This window comes from Acomys minous (genome assembly GCF_964271855.1).
Source record: "Acomys minous genome assembly, chromosome: 2".
Lineage (NCBI taxonomy): Eukaryota > Metazoa > Chordata > Mammalia > Rodentia > Muridae > Acomys > Acomys minous.
In genome coordinates this window covers 46,491,508-46,505,026 of record NC_140484.1, presented here as the reverse complement: position 1 = coordinate 46,505,026, position 13,519 = coordinate 46,491,508, and positions in this window count along the sequence as shown.

Below are 13,519 nucleotides of genomic sequence, written 5' to 3'. Positions count from 1 at the left end.
ACTGATTGTACGGCACCAAAATGACTATCTAGAGTCTAGATTTTAGACCATCCAGCTGGTAAGGGCTAAAACTGGTATTTGAGTCCTGGCTGGAAGATAGTTCCTGATCCTAGATCTGAGAGTTGTAAAGTCACAAGGCTTGAAGGCAACATCTGCAGCCTCCTGATTGAGTTTTAATGTCTTTGCTTTTCAGTACAGTAGGCAAATTAAGTAGTTGCCTCTTGGGAATGTCCAGACACGGAACTGGGTTTGTGATAAAGATTAGAATCAGGGATGGGTACAGTGCTGTAGATCTGGACCTGGGGAAGGAGAAGCAAATGGCATTCCTTCCATTCTAAGGATGTTGTGGAATACACAGGGCACAAGTGGCTTGCTCCTTCTGTGGCTTACTGTATTCACATGTGAGCTGCACAAATGCAGAAGCTGCCGTGGTCACCCCAGAACCCAGCACAGGGCTGACACATAGTAGACAAGCAAAAAAAAAAAAAAAAAAAAAAAAAATCAGGCTGTGAAATAACTGTACCAATGATGAAACCAAGATTAAAGGTGGCGGTGTTCCAAGAACCCCTTTACACATACACAAAATGTGAAGTCTGTTTTCTGAGGCCTGATTCTAAATGCATTGTCACTCATTTTATCAGCAAGTCAGGAGCAGTTTGATAATGCAAGTCAGACCTTATTCTGGTAGAGCTTCTAGCCCTAGTGGAAAACTTGCAGTGATAAATACTAAAAAGAAGCAGCTAGGGTAATGATTTTGAATGAGGAAAGGATTTTTACATGGTGGCTCATTGCAGGGGTGGGGGGATGTTAAGTGCATGATTTTCAAGCTACAAATGAATGAAAAGAGAACAGTTACACAAAAGAAGCCCATGAGAACATCAAGGAGTTGGAAGACGTGGTGGTGAAAGCCTGTGGAGGCCAAAACAAGAGGATCACTGTCTGAATTCAAGGCTAGACTGGCTACAGAATGAGACCCTCTATTAAAAAACAAAAACACCTCAAAGACCCAGAAATGAATCGTCACACATATGGTCACTTGATTTTTGACAAAGAAGCCAAATTTATTCAATGGAAAAAGGACAGCATCTTCAACAAATGGTGCTAGTCTAAGTGGATGTCTACACGTAGAAAAATGCAATTAGACCCATATTTGTCACCATGGATAAAACTCAAGTCCAAGTGCATTAAAGACCTCAACATAAAACCAGAGACACTAAATCGGTTAGAAGAAAAAGTGGGGAAGAGCCTGGAACACATTGGCACAGGAGACAACTTCCTGAACAGAACATCAACAGCCTAGACTCTAAGGTCAACAATTAATAAATGGGACCTCATGAGGCTGAGAAGCTTCTGTAAGGCAGAAGATACTGTCAACAGAACAAAGCAACAACCTACAGACTGGGAAAAGATCTTCACCAACTCTACATCTGACAAAGGTCTAATGTCAAAATATATAAAGAACTCAAGAAATTAAACACCACCAAACCAAATAACCCAATTGAGAAATGGGGCTCAAAACTACACAGAATTCTCAACAGAGGAATACTTAATGGCTGAGAAACACTTAAAAGAAATGTTCAATGTCTTTAGTCATCAGAGAAATGCAAATCAAAACAACTCTGAGATTCCATCTTACACCCATCAGAATGGCTAAGATCAAAAATTCAAGTGACACCACATGCTAGCGAGGATGTGGAGAGAGAGGAACGCTCCTTCATTGCTGGTGGGAATGCAAACTAGTACAACCACTTTAGAAAGCTATCTGGCGCTGTCTCAGAAAACTAGGAATAAGGCTTCCTCAAGACCCAGCTATTCCACTCCTTGGAATATACCCAGAAGATGCTCCAGCACACAACAAGAAAATTTGCTCAACCATGTTCATAGCTGCCAGAACCTGGAAACAGCCTAAGTGTCCCTCAGTAGAAGAAGAGATAAAGAAACTGTGATACATTTACACTATGGAATACTACTCAGCTATTAAAAACAAGGAATTCCCAAAATTTGTGGACAAATGAATGGAATGATCATACTGAGTGAGGTAACCCAGAAGCAGAAAGAGTCACATGGTATATACTCACTTGTAATTGTGCACTAGCCCAAAAGGCATGTCCCATGAAAGTCTTCACTTACCAGGAGATTGGGATAGATGTGAAGACATCCTACTGAGACTCTAGGTAAGGGAAATATAGGAGATGGGGAAATAGAAGGACACAGAGGGTCCTAGAAACCTACAAGAAGAACATCATGATGGGTGAATCAGGACCCAGGGGCGGTCTGCTCAAACTACTGCACTAACGAAGGACAATACAAGTAGTAAACATCGAACCTCTACTCTGATCTACTCAATGGACAGAACATTCTCCACAGTTATATGGAGAGTGGGAACTGACTCTGACATGAACTCTGGTGTCCCATATTTGACCACTTCCCCTTGGTGGGGAGGCCTGGTGGCACTCAGAGGAAGAATAAACAGGCTACCAAGAGGAGACTTGATACCCTATGACCATATAGTGGGGGAGGAGGTCCCTCTCAGTCATAGACCTAGAGGAGGGGAATAGGGTGAAAGCAGGAGGGAGGGAGGGACAGAAGGATACAAGTGATGGGATAACAATTGGGATGTGATCTGAATAAATTATTTTAAAAAAAAACACCAAAGAAACACCACAGAATCAACTAACCTAGGTTCACAGGGGCTCATAGATACTGAACTGACAATGAGGTTATGGTTGATCTTTACCTTGGTCTTCTTGTGGACTCCTTGATGTGGAAGTGGGGGGGGGGCACCTGTCTCTGGCTCTTATGACTGCTTTTGTGACCCTTTTCCTCTACTGGGTTCATATGCCATCTTTGGTTGCTATCTGTGGGAGGCCTGCCCTTTTCTGAAGAGAAGCAGAAAGAGTGGATGGGTGCAGGGGGAGGGAGTGAGGCTGGAATGGGGCATAGGGAAGGGACTGGGAGGGGAGAAGGGAAGAGAAACTCTCAGAGGTTTTGTTTTATTGTGGTTTTTCGTTTGTTTTGCTTTTTTAATTTTTAAATTTTAAGAAACCACTAGAGGGAGCTGGAGAGATGGCTTAATGGTTAAGTGTACTGGCTTGAGGCCCAGGAGTCTGTTTCCAGCACCCACATGCTGGCTTACAACCATACATTTCACTAATTCCTGGGCATCCAGTGGCCTCTTCTGATCCCTAGAGACACCAGGCATGCAAGTGGTGCACATGCATAGTGCAGGCTAACCAGTCATACACATAAGATATAATAAATCTAAAGGCAAGAAAGAAACCACTGAAGGTCAGTGCCATTGAAGTACAGGGAGTGGGACCATGTGACAGGTATTAGAAAGTAAGAAGAATCTACCACAAAAGCTGGAAAGGGATCTCCTTTCACTGCATTAGAAAGACAGTGCTTCTAAGAACAAAATAAAATAAAAATACCTGATACCCACCTTAAGAAATCACCACTGGGGGATGGAGAGATATCTTAGAGGTTAAGAACATTGATTTCACTTCCAAAGGTGATGAGTTCAATTCCCAGCAACCACATGGTGGCTTACAACCATCTATAATGTGATCTGATGCCCTCTTCTGGCTTGCAGGTGTACATGCAGACAGAGCACTACATACATAATAATAAATAAGTAAATCTTTTTAAAGAAAGAAAGAAAGAATCATCACTGCACAGGAGTAGAAATAGACCAGAGAAGGTGACTGTCTTGGTCCTTTTTTGTTACTATTGCTATAACAAAATTGCTAACGTAGTTAACTTCTCATGAAAAGAGATTTATTTTGGTCCATCTTGTTGGGAGTCCAAGAGCATGGCTCCAGAATCTGCTCAGTTCGGGCTGAGGGCCATGTGCTGCGCTGTGCATGGAATAGCTAGAGGAAGTGAGTGCACAGAACTGAGGAACAGTGCAACTGACCCACAGTACAACAGGCTCTCCTGATAACTAACCCACTTTATGGCACTTTATTAATTCCTTCATGAGCATGCAGACCCTATAACCTAATTACCTCTTAAAGATCCCACAGCCTTTTAATCACCTCTCATGGGCAGCTGAACTTCAACATAAGTTTTATTGGAACCGTCACACTCACAGCATAACAGGGGCCCTTATAAAATCTCATACTGTGTTCCCTCTTCTGCTGGATGCAGAATCTATCTGCACTTTTTTTTTTCTTTTGGATTTTTTGAGACAGGATTTCTCTATGTAGCCTTGGCTATTCTAGACTCACTTTGTAGACCAGGCTAGCCTGGAACTCACAACTATCTGCCTGCCTCTGCCTCCCAAGTGCTGGGATTAAAGGTGTGCGCCACCACGCCCGGCCCAGAAATCCACACCTTTAAAAGGCAAGGTGACTAGTCAGTTGTGAAGGTGTTCCCCTATAATCTGAGCACTTGAAAGGTAGAGGAAAGAGGTCAAGAGGTCAAGGTAAGCTTTGGCTACATGAAACCCTGTTTCAAAACAAAACAAACAAACAAAAAAACACACCAAAAAAGTAAAATCATTAAGGAGATTACTTTTTAAAGATTCACTCTGTGTATGTGCATGGGTGTACATGTGCACGTGTCTACATAAGAGTAGGTGTCCATGAAGGCCAGAAGAGGGCATTAGATCTGGACCTGAAGTTATGGGTGATTGTGAGCTGACGAAGTGGGTGCTGGGAACTGAATGTGGGCTCTTTGGAAGAGCAGCAAAAACTCTTAACCACTGAGTCCCAAGGGAATCATTTTTGTTGTTTATTTTGAAATTACAATTTAATTATACCTCTCCTTTCCCTTTCCTCCCTCCAAGCCCTTCCACACACCCCTCCCCAAGCTCCTTAAAATTCATGGCGTCCTTTTTTCACTAATTGTTATTGCATCTCTATATGTATTTCATATAGGTATATATTCCTAAATATAAGCTGTTGAGTCCATAAAATGTTACTTGTATATATGCTTTCAGGGATGACCATTTAGCACTGGGAAATCAACTGTACCCCTCCCTGGGGAGAAGCCCTTCTTTCACTCCCAGCTTTCCGCAGTTGCCTATAGTGCTGTGTATAGAGTTGGTTCCCCATGGGTTCTCCCCATCTGGTTAGGCAAGTGCATGGTGTCATCCTTGTTCAGCCCCTGTTTGGGCAGTCATGTTGGTGCCCATGGTGTTCATAGGTATAGCTTCTGGTGTTACTTTAAGACACAATCTCAGAGCAAACTCCCTGATCTGCTAGCTTTTATGTTCTTTCTGTCCCCTCTTCCATAATGTTCCCTGAGTAGTAAGTGTGGGGGTGTTTTGTACATGTATCCTTTGGGACAGGGCTCCACAACCCTGTGCTTTGGTTGTAGTTTCCTGTAGTGTCTCCACCTGTTGCAAAGAGAAGTTTCCTTGATGAGAGGCGAAAACTACATTTATCTGTGACTATAAGGGCAAATGTTTATAGCTTGTTGTTGATGATTTATGCTGGTTTTGTAAATTCGCTGTAGATCCTCTTCTAATAACCATGACTTTACTAGCACTAAATAGTCAGCCAGGTTTCCAGTACCAGGTATGGTAACCCTTGTTGAGTAGGTTTTAAACCCAGTTAGGGAGCCATTGGTTTCTGCTAAGGTGTGTGTGCCACTATTGCACCCATAAACCTATCATGCCATGCTGGTTGTGGATGTGGTTCTAGGAGTCATAGCTGGTTTTGGTTGCTTGCTTCCTATGGAAGCTTGCATGACACTTTCTGGTACCATGAAAGCTAGTCCTCAGGGAGGAGACATTCAGGTCGGTTCCAGCTCAGGGGTCTCTGGGCCCTGTGTCTGCAGTACATGATATCTTCAGCAATATGGACTTACCCTCCACCTCTGGCAGATAACCAGCGGCAATAGCAATAGTTTGTAACATTTTTGGAGTCTCTTGGATACCTCTGGCCAACAATTCAAAAGAAAGTGTCTCATGTGTAGCATTGGTGTTTTTTTTTTTAATTAGGTGGCTTTGGCTCTTGAAGGAAGCAACATCAGCCCAAATCATAAAAGTTCATTAAAACTATATATGAATACTTACATACAGAATAACATGTATTATAGGGTTTTTTAAAAAGGTAATAGTTAATAGCATAACTCCTTGTGGCCTTGTCAGATGACCCCACTGACATTTTGCCCATTCCCGCCTGCTCTATTTACAGCCTTCCTCCTTCCCTAAGGAGCCCCCTTTGACCCTTGCTCCTATCAGATCATGTGTGTGCTGCCATTCCCTTTTACCTTCCTCCTACCTTCTTCTCTTTCTACCTCCCAATGCCCTTAGGAGCTCTCCCTTTCCCATTTACTGATCAGATCACTTGTACCCTGCTATTACTCTATTGGCCCCCAATTCCCTATCCTGGAAATGGGCCCATTTTACTCTCCTAGTTTCTGTAGTTAATGGCAGGCTCTGTAGTCACATCTGAACATTTGGAGTTCGGAGCCTCCAATAAGAGATAACATGCAACACTTGTCTTTTGGGTCTGGGCTACCTCTCATAATATATTTCCATACATTTACCTGCAAAGTTCATGGTTTCATCTTTCTTTACAGATGAATCTGTTGTGTATATGTACCATGTTTCGTTACCCAGGTGTTCAGTTGTAGGCATTTAGGTTGTCTCCATTTTCTAGCTTTTGGGCACAGAACAGCAATGAGCAGTGATGAACGAGGATCTGTGGAGTAGGACGGTGGTCCTTCAGGCATATGCCAAGGAGTGATATAGCTGCATCTTGAGGTAGATTGCTTAACTTTTTTGGGCATTCTCCACAGATTTCTATAGTGGCTGCACCTGTTTGCAGTCCCACCAACAGTGAATGAAAGTTCTCTTTTCCTTGAATCTTTGAGAGGATAATTTTTGAAGATTATTTGGACAGCGGTTATCTCTGCAGCGCTCAGGTGAGGTTGAGAGAAGGCTGCAGGAAGTTGGTCCTTTGAGTGGCAGGCGTTGTCATAGTGCTGGCTTTGCTGTTGTGCTTCATAGCTTTCACATAGCCCGAGCACTGAATTTGTCATGTGACTGAGTCGTATCCCCCAAACTCGAAATTCTAACAATCCTCCAGCCCTAGCTTCCAGTACTTCAGAATATAACTATATTAAAAGAGGAATTAAGCTGAGCTGAGCATGGTGGCACACCTTTAATCCCAGCACTCAGGAGGTAGAGGTGAGTTTGAGGCCAGCCTGGGGCACAAAATGAGTCTAGGACAGCCAGGGCTACACAGAGAAACCCTGTCTCAAAGAGGGGGGGGGTAATTAAAATGAGGTTATTAGAATGGGCTCTAATCCAAGGGCTAGTATCACACAGGCAGAGGGAGAGATAACACAGGCAGCCATCTTTAAGCCGAAGAAAGAGACTTCAGAGTAAATCAGCTGTGCTGACACCCTTAGATCTTAGAATTCTAGGCTCTTGAGCTGTGAAGTAGGGAAGTTCCACTTAAGCTACACAGTAAACCCACGGTTTGTTACAACAGCCCTGCCAAACTAATCACATAGGTGTCAAGTTGTTGGTCATTAACAAGTTTTAGAATAGTTGTGAAAACCAATAAGGCAATGAAAGAACTCACACAAACTATAAACAATGATTATCTCTGCAAGGTGTGGTTATAATAAGCGTTCATATTTTGTTTTTACATTTCTGAGCTGTTTTTGGATCCTTTCTAATGGTAGGTTTGTGCTTAAAGGAGGAGAAGAAAGAGAAGACCCTGAGCATGACTTGTCTATCACTGCGGTGAATAGCAGAGAAAGGAGCACTCAATTACAGCTACAATCACTGTCCAGCACATCCGCCAAGACTTCCCAAAGTGTTCCTTAAGAGGACAGGGCTCCCTTCTAACCATTAGTATGGCATTTCACACATATAGACTTAAATATTTTGGTTGTGCCGGGTGGTGGTGGCTCACGCCTTTAATCCCAGCACTTGGGAGGCAGAGGAAGGCAGGTGTATCGCTGTGAGTTCGAGGCCAGCCTGGTTTCCAAAGTAAGTCCAGGACAGGCAAGTCTACACAGAGAAACCCTGTCTTGAAAAAAACAAAAACAAAAACAAAAACAAAACAAAAAAAAACAAATCAAAACCATAGTTTGGTTGTTAAATTATAAGCATGGGGGAAGGAGGACCAGGGAGGAGTGTGGGGAAAAGCTGAATGAGAGCATAGTATAATGATATGTGTGCATTAAAACGTCACGGTGAAACCCATCCTTCTGAAAGCCTCCTAAACAATTACCTTTTCATCAGTAAAGGGAAGTGATAAAATAGATCCAATCCAGTTCCTTATGCTTTTCTTGAACTCTGAGTTTCCTTGGACACACATCCTCACTCGTGAGCTCCTTCCTTGTCCCCTTTTACAGAGTCAGCTCCTGACCCCTCTCGGCCAACTCCTTTGCCTTCCTGTCCTCTAGTGTTAGGTGCCCTTTTCTCCTGCACTGTCTCCTCCTCTCTTCCCTGCATTGGGAATGCATGGTCTACCTTCTGTTCTCTTGCCATGCCCCCTCTCGCTGGCTTCTTTTTATCTGCCTCCTTTTCGAAGGCTCACAGGGCCACCCCGCAGGTCTCCTGCTCCAGGCCCCTCTTCTCTGTGCTCCTGCTGCATACGCTCTGTCTTCCCTTGCAGGGCTTTTGGCAACAAGGCTCTGAGTCTCCTGGTTTTGTCTTCTGTTACTGGAGCTTCTCTTGTGGCTTCTCTAGTTTGACCTGCGCACTGTGCTCCAGGAGGCAGGCCTCCTCTCCCTTCATCCACTGCACAGCCTGCCCATGCTCCTGGACGCTGATGGCTTGGGTCTTCAGCCCCACACATGTATTTCCCACCAGCTCTTTCTGTCTCCTCTCTGCTTGGGCTTCTCCCTTGTCCTTGTTTAATCTGTCTTCCTCCCAGAAGAACCCTGTGAGCTTCTTCTCTTCCACTAGCTTTTGCCTCTTCAGCTCCTTGCTGGATGCTATCTGTGCTTCCCACTCCTCACCTACCTTTTCTCATGGACACAGCCAATTTAGTGTTAATTGCTGCGCTATTTTTCAGCCACAAAAATCCTGCCTCTCTTTTTCTTTTTTTCCACATTTAATGACTTGTTTTCTCTCTTATTCTATTTCTTTCCCCCGCCCCCAATGGTTTCTTCTTTCATTTACATTTCAAAAATACTCATTTTCTCTTGATGCTAAAAGTTTACATAAATTGAGCAGAGCATAGTAGCACACACCTTTAATCCCAGGATTTGGGAGGCAGAGGCAGGAGGATCTCTGTGAGTTCAAAGACAGGCTAGTCTATGAAGCAAATTCCAGGACAGCCAGGCTGTCACACAGAGGAACCCTGTCTCAAAAACAAAATTCTGATGCTAATTACTGCTTGCTGCCTCTGTGACCCACCTTTTGATTAATAAAAAGCCATATCATAGGGGTGTGGCTAAGACACCCCTTTCCCTTAAGGGGGATTGGGTAGGTTATTTATTGCTTTCTTGGCCTATAGATGTATATTGTCATTAAGAGGTATAGAGAAGGGTTGTTAATTTTAATTCATTGATATAAAATTTTGTGTATTGATACAAAATAAGTTTAATTTTGATACATTGAAATAGAATTCAAATTTAATATTATCCTTCACACATTATATTCCTAATCAAATATGAAGTATTGTACACATACAAATCAATTAATACATGGTTTACTTCCCATACTCTGATAGTGCTATTGCAGGCTGTTTAAGATAATTAAATAATACAAGTCAATTGTTAGTTGATAAGCTCATGGTCATGTCAAGTATAAGAATATACATGCTAGGTTTAACAGATATGATTCTATAGACAGATATGATAGATAAAATAGATAAGGTAAAAACCTCAGAGACCTACAGAATATGGCATTTTAAAATGTTTTTATTGTTTTAAGGATTCTTTGGCAATAAGACAGGTTAATGCCTGGCAGTACCCAGTCTATCATAAAGGAGATGATGAGCATTGAAGAGCCTCCTTGTAGAGACGGCTTTGAGTGTGGCAAAACAGCCTCTGAACAAAAATGTCCTCTCCCACAGACAAAATTCTGCCTAAAAATGGGCAAGCTTGGATGCAGGCAGAGCTGATGGCCAGACTCTGCCAAGACAGGGTAAGCAAGTCCTCAATGCTTCCTGCTTCACAAATATGTCTGTCAGATATACTGGGGCAGAAGGCTGAAGATGATGCTCCAACGTTAAAGAGAGTTTTGGGTGTCTGTTCAGGCAGCAAACTGTCTCTGTCAGTTTTTCAGTTTGGAAGCTGCTAACCTGCACTTCCTGTTTACTTGGGTAATTAAATTTATTCCTTCTCAAGTCTCTGATGGGGTTGAAGACCAGATAGTTTTAAAATTAAACTTAATTGTTTAGGAGTTAAGAAGATGCTTTTAGGTCTAAAAAGATACTTTTAGGTTAGTATATTTGAGCTTTAATAAATGTTGATTTAGGCTTAGAACTTTAGATTTACCAAGATAAAACAGATTATATTTTTTCAAAGTTGCCAAATACCTTTTGATTAGATATTATATGTGTAAGTCTTACTTATTGATTTTTATAGTTTTTCATAGTTGTACTTACTGTGTATTTTAAAAAATGGCCTTTATTTAGACAGAAAAGGGAAGATGTTGGGGGATGGTCTAATGTATTTTGATGCTAATTACTGCTTGCTGTCTCTGTGACCCGCCTTTTGATTAATAAAAAGCCATCCCACCTGGGCAGGACAGAGGAGATAGGGGTGTGGCTAAAGTTCGAGGGGGGGGGGGGAGAGAGAGAGAGAGAGAGAGAGAGGAATCCTGGGAAGAAAAAGAGGAGGAAGAGAAGGGGGGTGGGGAGGAAGGCCGCCATGGGTTAGATGGAGGAGAAGCACATGGCCGGCAGGAACATTAGCAAGTATATGGGATTATGGATGGGAGGTAGCTTGATAGAAATTATTAGAAGCAGATGGCATGGGATTGAGACAGGGATCACATACCTGCCCCACTATGGTAATAGTTTAGAGGAGTAATGTCTACCCTGCCCCAGGTTAACTAAGGCTATTTTAAAATATAACAAGTGTCAGTGTCTTAATTGATTGCTAGTCGGGCATACTTATAATACTAATAATACAGATAATTTTTAAACAATACCAAAGTACTATGATGCTTCTAGTAGCTGCGCTGAACTCTTTTTAGATGGTGCTCAGACCCTTGAGCCTTGGGAGTCTTGGCTCTGGCTCTGGAGGGTTAAGAGTCTATACCATCATGGCTGAGAGCACGGCAGCAGGCAGCTAGGCATGGCGCTGCGTCAGTACCCGGGAGTTTGTATGTTGAGAAAACAACCATGAGGCAGAGAGAGGGACTTTTGCCTTTTGACCTCCTTTTCTTCCTGTTGCCTATGATACATAAACAACTGGAGTTCTGGTAGCCACCTTAGGTAGAAAGTCACCTTATCAACAGAAACAATATAGGATGGATCAAGACTTCACAGAGTCTCCGCTGCTGTAAAGCTCTGCACCAACCTGGAGCTACTTTCCCGGGCCTTTCTTTGCATGTGAAAGTGTTGTGTTTAATCCAGTGTAAAATGTGCTCTGTTACTGGCAAAGAAGCCTAGCCATTTACTGCAGAGGACTTCTACTGTCATTTTTGTGTTAGAATTTTGTTTCCTCTTGGTTTTTCCAGATGGGCTTTCTCTGTGTAACAGCCCTGGGTACCCTGGATTCACTCTGTAGACCAGGCTGGCCTGAACTCACAGAGATCCTCCTACCTCTGCCACTCTAGTGCTGGGATTAAAGACGTGCGACACCATGCCCTGCTGTGTTAAAATTTTTAAGTGCTATTAAGAAAAAAAGTTTTCTTTTTCAAGGAAAGGTTTCTTTGTTTAGCCTTGTCTGTCCTGGACTCACTTTATAGCCAGGCTGGCCTCAAACTCACAGCGATCCACCTGCCTCTGCTTCCCGAGTGCTGGGATTAAAGGCGTGCACCACCACTCCAGGCAAGAAAAACTTTTTAATTGTTACAGATTTTGTGGAATTCACCACCCAGAGCCTCCAATTTCCTCTGAAGCGCAAAACATGCTTTTCTTGTGTGAAATAATGGGGGCTGGGTAGCTTGAAGAGAGTGATGTTCTGAGGCTTTCAGGAACATGTTCAAACTAGTGATACCCTTTTAAAATATAGGAAAATGTTTCCTGCTATCAAATTTAAGCCAAACATCATTCTGTTGTGTTTGAGGTCTTTACCCTTGCTGCTTGTCTATTTGGAGGTTCACACGGCACTGCACAGACATGCCAGTCAGAGGATAGCCTTCCATCCTGCAGGTCCTGGGATTGAGTTCAGGTAAGCAAGCTTGGCAGCAAGCACTTTTCTATGCAGAGCTATCTCACTGGCTCTTGTTTACTTTTTTATTTTTCTTTCCTTTTTGAAACAAGGTCTCATACAGCCCAAGCTGTCCTCAAACTTGCTACATAAGGAAGAACAGCCTTCAACTTCTGACCCTTCCACCTCTGCTTCCCTAGCACTAGGACTACGTGTATGTGCCGTTGCATCCACTTTTATTTTTATATTTTGGTTTTTCGAGACAGGATTTCTGTGTGCAGCCCTGCTATGCTGAACTCGCTTTTGTAGACTAGGCCAGCCTCGAACTCACAGAGATCCACCTGCCTCTGCCTCCCAAGTGCTGAGATCAAAGGGTGCACCACCATGCCCCTTCACATCCACTTTTAGGGGGGATTGGGGGTAGGGGATGGGTAGGGGTGGGGGGAGTGTTGGGGGTGTGGGGGAGGTGGGATGGCTCAGCAGGTGAAGGTTCCTGCCACTGAGCCTGAATGCTGAAGTTCAAACCTAGGGCCCACATGGTAGAGGGAAGAACCAGTTCCCAAAAGTTGTCTTTTCTCTCATGAGAACTATGGAATGTGCTCACATACAAATACATAAGTACAACAAAATAAATTTAAGAAAAAAACTGAAACAAAATTGTGAATTAAAAAATTGCTTGGCATGATGGTACACGCCTTTAATCCCAGCACTCAGGAGGCAGAGGCAGGTGGATCATTGTGAGTTCCAGGCTAGCCTGGTCTACAAAGCAAATCCAAGTCAGCCAAGGCTACACAGTGAAACCTTGTCTCAAAAAAACAAAAGAAAAGGAAAAAAGAAAAAAAGAAAAGGCAAAAATTAAAGATTGCAAAGCAGCCAGGCATGGTGGTGCATGCCTGTAATCCCATCACTCAGAGAGGGAGAGACAGGCAGATCTCCAAGGCTAACATAAAGATCCTGTCTTGAAAAACCAAAATGAAAAACAAAACAAAACAAAAGCAAGCAAACAAGCAAAAAGACTACAAGGCATAGGTTATATTTGACATGCCTAGTCACATCTGAGTTTCAACACAGGTTCTGTGTTTGCAAGGTACTTTACTTATTTGATTTTCAGGTGTCCTCTTCATTAAAATGTAGGTAGAACAGTGAGGATGGTGTGAAACCATAAATGGCACTGTGCATAAAGATGCTTTACACAAAATAACAATCAGCTTCTGCCTCTATGAAGCTCAAGTGTTTCTAGGCTTCTCTGCAGCATATCTGATGCTCTCAATGAAAACTG